Raw genomic sequence first — 6930 nt, forward strand, 5'->3', positions numbered from 1 at the left:
CTATGCCCTACACCCAACTTTTTAAAACTCTCCTTAAGTTGCCCTAATTGTGTGCCATCTTTCCTGATAGACCTTGACTAATATATCTTGCTTTAGGGTATCAGTAGTGGAAAGGAAATGATCATGCTTTGTCTAATTATAGGCCCAGTTGGTAAAAGAGGCAGGAGGCTCAAAAAATGATCAATTCTTCATCAAGAAATGAATTAATGAATGGCTTTGCATCCCCCTCAAACTGGAAGGTTCTGCTTTTAAGTAGAAAAGAGCTGGGGGCAAAGTATTAGCCTCGTTGCACTGGTGATGAATGAATGAGCAACACACCATAGCCACAGGACGTGGGGACCTTTGTGCCAGGAAGCCCTTTGCATGTGCTGAGGCACAGGAACCAACCGGAAGGTCACGCCACCTCCCAGGAGCTTCCCCAGTCCCAGAATTCACCAGAATTCCAACTACTATATTCAGTTCAAACCTGAAGGCAGAAGCCTAATTTCTAGGTGCCCAAGGAACATTCTAACTTTTCTTTTGAGTTCCCATACTTAGAGCTGCTTGGGAAAGAGGTCCCTTCAGGCTGCCACAACTCTATCAACTGGGAGTTCTCTTTTGTCCCACCTTGGGATTCCTGTGGCAAATTTATTGGATTGATTTGTTGGTCAATTTGTTGGTTTTCCATATGGAAAGCCAAAGGAGTCTTTGAGAGTTGGATTTGGAAGCGTTCTCGGTCCCATCCTTTATCCACTGCACCCTCCCCCAGCCCCCAACACACACACACACACACACACTCAGCCCCCACTCCTTAGCCACATCCCACGCTGGGAAGGTGCAGCCGGGAAGAGGTTAGTACCTGGAGCTCAAACCTTCCCCAAAGCAGTGGGAATGAGCAGCCACTTGATGGCAGCTGCTGGGGCTGGATCTGGAGGACAGGCCCGTTCAGACACGCCAGGATGTCAAGTTAGAGGAAGTACAGGTGGCAATTTGGAAGATTTAGGAGCTCTTGAGCTGTCGTCAGGTTTGACTGCGTTGTATTTTCTCTAGAGCAGGTAAGTGATGGGAGGAAGGAAGGCAGAGCATCCCTGGGCACCAGGTCTGCGCAGGGGGGCAGATGGGGAAAGATGCAGAGGAGGGGGGTGGGAATTGTTTGGAAATCTAAGGATGCTGTTGCCTCTTTGGCTGCCAGAAAGTGCATGCCAGGACCTGGGGTGTGGTTCCTACCAGGAAGCAACAGAGCGGTGATAAAACTCACAGCAGTAATAACTTGCATTAAACAACTCCCTTGAATTAATACCACTTTTTCTCAAGGAAACAAATACTGATTCAATCTGCAAACAGCAGAGAAGTTTCTCATTATAATCTTGAAGAAAGACAGAGTTGCAGACCAGTGTAAGAATTTCAGAAAAGGAGAGGGGAGAAAAGAAGGCAAAATGGAGTGAGAACAGATTAGATGCCTAGAGCAACCTCGTTCTAATGGGTTGGGCCCTGGGATACACATTCAGGAGTGGGAAAGAAGTAGCGACTCCTATACCCTAATTTTTTTTCTAGAGATGACCAAGCTGTAGGTTCTCAGTAGCATTTACATGGGGCCTCACTCTCACACTTTGATATGTACACAAATTCCCTGGGGCTCTTGTTGAAATGCAGATTCTGATTCCATAGGTCTGGCAGGAGCATGAGATTCTGCATTTCCAGCAGGCTCCCAGGTGAAGTCGATTTTACTGGTCCATGAACCACACTTAGCATAAGCAGCGAGGCACTTGCTTATTGAGCCTTCTGTCTTCCTCCAAATTAATGGAAAACAAAATCAGATTGTAAGTGACCCAATTCAGCAGACCGGGAATTTTGGTGATAATGACTCGAGCCTTGTTTTGGGGACCAACTGGCTATACCAGGAGGCCTGTTACGCCAGTTTACAAATTTTTGTCCCCCAGAAAAAGCTATATTCTTTAATGCATTCTTGTGGGGGCAGACGTATTGGTGTGGATTGGGTTGGAACCTATTGATTCAGGGTCCTTGGAGATGTGACCCACTCAACTGTAGGTGATAACTCTGATTGGATAATTTCCATGGAGGTGTGGCCCTGCCCATTCAGCGTGGGCCTTGTTTAGTTTACTGGAGCACTATATAAGCTCAGACAGAAGGAGCTCATGGTTAGCTGGAGCTGAGAGACATTTTGAAGATGGCCATTGGAAGCTGATGCAGACTTTTTGGAGAACGCCATTTTGAAATGCAACCTAGGATCAAGCAGACGCCAGTCACGTGCCTTCTCAGCTAACAGAGGATTTTTGGATGCCAATGGCCTTTCTCCAGTGAAGGTACCCTTTGTTGATGGACACTTTATGGCCTTAAGACTGTAACTGTGTAACGAAATAAACCCTCTCTTATAAAAGCCAATCTATTTCTGGTGTTTTGCATTCCGGCAGCATTAGCAAACTAGAACACCCATCTGCAAACTCATCCCAGCCACCCCCAGGAATGAGCAATGTGCCAGGGTTGATTGAGGTCAGGTCAGCGGTCCCAAGGGAAAGATCACCAGGCTCGAGGTATAGGGCAGCTCACCTTTGTGAATGTACCACAGTCGTGGACCTATGGGCCCAGAAACTTGACTTGCCACTCGCTCACTCACTCATTCATTCATTTCTCCAGCAAGCTTTTTTTGAGCATCTATTATATACGAGAAATTGTGCCGGGCCCTAAGGACCCAGCCATGAACAAGCAGATCACACTGTCATGAAGCTTATAGCACAGGCAGCAACCTGGAAATGGATCCCTCTGCCGGGGCATGTGGCTAGTGCATAAAAAAAGAATCTGAGGTTTTTGTTCATTAGAATGCTTCTAATTAGGATGATGATGGCTTCCACTTTTTAAAAGTCTGGTCTGTGCTAAGCACTTTACATGGATCATCATGTAAACAGCCCTATGCGGCAGGTCCTATAGTTAAACCCACTTCAAAGATGAGGAGCCTGAGGCTCAGAGAGGTCAAACTACCTTACCCTGTGACATCAGCTAGTGAGGCAGGGAACTGGGATTCAAGCCCAAGTAGGCTGACCCCAGGCTGGGCTCCGAGCTCTAGCAGCCAGAGCTGTGTCTGTCTGCTCAGGAGCACATGCCCTCTTTGGGGCGGAGCTCCTGGGAAGCCAAGTGACAGCCAGCAGCTAGTGAGTTTGGAATCTGATGGGGAGTCTGTTAGGTGATGTCAAGGACGGGAGCATCACATGACTAACCAGAGGCACCCAAGGACCCCCTGCTCTTTCTAAGGGAGAGCAAGGAACACACCACTGGGTTTTGTAAAGTCCTGCCAAGCAACACACTTACACACTCACACATGATCACACTCACACCCACACACATGTTCACGTGCACACTCATATGCACACAATCACATACAATCTCACACACATGCCCATTTTCACACCCACATACATGCTCACACTCAAACACAGTCATGCACAATCACATACACTCGCACACACCTTCATACACCCTCAACACCATTCTTCCTTGGTGTGTTAAGGCCGTGAATCAGTTTGAACAGTCTTTGCCGCTCTCGGCCCTCACCTCCTCTGTTTGAGAGTTGACCTCTCAGAGGACTGCCTATTTCCCTGGACGCAGGTCCCCAAGGGGCCCCTCGCTGTTGCCCAGAATTCCTTTCCACTTTTAAAGCCTCCAAATGGCTCTGTTTGGCCACTTCCCGTGACTCTCAAAACAGATAGGAAGAGTCTTAAATGGTTTGGAGAATCGATGTTCCTGTTTCTGTTTTTGTTTAATCTATCAGTGGAAGGTGGGTTAACTTTGCATCCAGTTTTCATTCAGTGTGGAGTTTGGGGGCTGCTGTTGGCTTTTTGTGTGGGAGACCCTCTCTTTACCAACCTCCATTTAAAATCAGCTCCTTGGGTTAACCTGTGCTCTCTATTCCAATGGAAATCCGATGCGCACTGCATGGCAGATCCACGCTGCTAGTAGGCCATCCTTGGGCATTTCTTTGGGATTTTCAATTTACCACCCAACCACCAGTCTTAAAAACATCAGATAAGAGGCCATCCACTGTGCTGAGCTTGTTCTCCAAAATTGTAACTCAGAGTTAAGTCCCATCTTAGGGAGACAATATAAATATCCAAAGCCAGGAATGCCCAGGGCTGATGAGTTCCTATGTACTGTAGGAGTTCCAGAAACAGGAGATTACATGACCTTGAGTAGGTAGGGAAGGCATCCTGGAGGAGGAGAGGTTTCTGATGAGCCTTGACGAACAGATAGCAATTTGTGATGCACAAAGGAACCCTCCCCCCAGTGTTGAAATTAATAGAATCTGAGCACCCACCACCACCACCATCTCCATCACTTGCAAAGCTGTTAAAAACGATACAGCTGGATGAGAAAGTCTAAGGGCTGAGCGGTGGGCCTCAGGTGGCTCCAGGTGGGCCTGGGCTGCCCGAAGACCCTGTTGCCCCTACTGCCTGGCCCCAGATGGGGCAACCGTGGCCAGCAGGAGGCACCGAGGAAGAGCCACTGGCCATGTCCCTGCCTGCCTCCCAGGCAAACAATATATGTTTGTAGGGCTCTGCACTGAAGGGCATCAGGTCCATGTAAAGGCTAATAAATTAGAGATGTGCAGGATCTGTGGATCTGTTGGTAGTTAGAGCTGTCCACTCTGGGCCCTTGCCATGTCCTGGGCTGGCAGTTCAGGTGTGAGCTGCAATGAGGAAAAGCATCCTTGGCTGCCTTCTGGGATGGGGTGCCAGGAGCAGCCTCCGGGGGCACCTTGCCAGCCCAGAAGGGGCCCTGCAAAGGGCTCAGACCTGCCTCCCTCCTGCAGGATCTGCCTCGGAGGGGCTTCTCCTCTTAACCACCTCTCCCCACAAACCCCACGGGGGGTGAAATGATTCCCTTTTGCAGACAAGAAAACAGGGCCTGCTGCTTGCAGGCAGCGTGATCTTGGAGCTGTCACAACTTCTCTGAGAAGCAGGGATATGGCTAAGCCTCCCAGCTCTCTCTACTTCTCGGGCTCCTTGTGAAGATCACATGAGGCAACGAGGTGACAGAGCTTCGAGACCTGCAAAGGGCTGTGCACACGGAGACAATTCGATAGCTGGTGTCAGGGCGGGCAGAAGTCCCCAACACCCACAGAGGGCCAGGGGCCGGGGGGAGGGACGAACCTCAGGCCTGGAGGCCCTGGGTTCTGCTCCTAGGCATGTAGCCTTCAATGGATCAGCCCTGGGCCTGGTAACTTCTCGTTCCAGTCACTGCATTGAGTCCCCATGGGGTCTTCCAGCCACCACGTGTGCTCCCCTCTCCAGCCTGGCTTGCAGCACTCAGCCTGCTCGGGCAAAAGTTCCAAGGACAAATCTGCCCATCAGCACAAAGCAGAGGCCTGGGAGATAGGCAGGGAGGGGCCTCCATGCTCACCCTCAACCAGGAAACACTGGGGGGCCTTGCGCCAGGCCTCACCATTTCAGGCCACCCCTCCCTCTCCATCTTGCAGCTGGGAATGGAAAAAATGGGGGAAGGATTGAATACATCTGTACACTGAACAAGGTAAAAGTCATTTGAGAAAATCAAAAGGACGTACTGTGAAAAGTAAGTCTTTCTCCCTCCCCGTTCCTCCCTGCCACCCCACTACCCCACCCCCGCCTCCCACTGACTGACCTCAGAGGCAACCATTGTCCCCGAAGTCAGCTGGTTATGCATACTATTCTGTACCTTGTTGTCCCCGTTGTTGTTAACTGGTTTGCATGTATATCAGAGACCCGCCCGCATCAGCCCACGCATCCCTCTGACTGGCTCATATGGCCTTGGTGTTCTATTGTACAGTTGAGGCCTCAATCTATAGTATCTAGTCCCCTAAGGAGGGGGATTTAGACAATTTTTCATCTTTTGCTACTGCAAACAATGCCTTAAATATACCTCTTTGCACACACGCAGGAGTGTGTCAGTTAAGTCTCTAGATGTGGACTTGCCGGGTCAAGGAGTCTGAGCCTTTTAACTTTTGTTAGATGGAGCCAAAGAGTCCTTCAGGAAGGCTCTGCTGGGTTGTGCTCTCCCCGAGGATGTGTGAGGCAGGGAGCCCCTTCCCAGCCTGCCAGCACAGCGTGCCACCTGACTCAGGGATTCTGACCCCAGGGAAATCGGATTTGAGCTGGCGGCTGCTCCTCCCCAGCCTCCCTCCCTGGGATCCTCCCTGCCTGGAGCTTTCAGGCAGGGCTGCTTTGTCCCAGGGTGGCCCCCCTCCAAGGCTGACCCACAGGGAGGCCCAAGAATGACCGCAGGGCCGTTACAGGAGGAACCGGGAGATCTCACATGAGTCTCTCACTGAAGAAATGCCCTTGTCTGAAAAAATAAATATGTCCGTGCAGTTCTGGAAAACTGCCCCCTGCCCAGCGTGAGTGTGTTTAAGAGAAGCCATTGGACAAAATGGGAGGAATTTCACAAGGCCCTCGCTCTGCTTTCCCTCCCACCAAGTCACTGGAAGGCTTTGACCTTCAGCCCCCTACTCTGGGTGGGACCAGAGCCTTCTTTAAGCATCATCGTCATCTTCTTCATGTGTGCTCAGAGGCAAGAGGGAGAACACCGTGCAGGAGGCAGGACTCCTGGGTCTGACCCAGCTCTGGCTTCACCGGCCCAAGTGACCCTTGCCTACCATGGGAGGGTTTGGCCTAGAGATGGGCCCCGGGGTCCCAGCCCTGACAGGGATCTTTCCAGCTAATGCCAAGTTACTTCTTCACAGGGCCACAGGGAATGTGGGAGCAGGGCTGGCTGCTCGGCCATCCTCCACCTACCCATCACTGGGAGTCACAGGCGGGGGTCCCTGCCAACCTAAAAAAGTAACTGCCTCTGTGCCCTTCCTGGTCCCTTTACTCCTTGCAAAGATACCCAGGGAGCTCCCTTGGCAATTTATAACAATCTCACCTTCCCCTTTTATCCCAACAGTCCCACCTCCAGTCTCTC

Source organism: Choloepus didactylus, chromosome 15, assembly GCF_015220235.1.
Source record: "Choloepus didactylus isolate mChoDid1 chromosome 15, mChoDid1.pri, whole genome shotgun sequence".
NCBI lineage: Eukaryota > Metazoa > Chordata > Mammalia > Pilosa > Megalonychidae > Choloepus > Choloepus didactylus.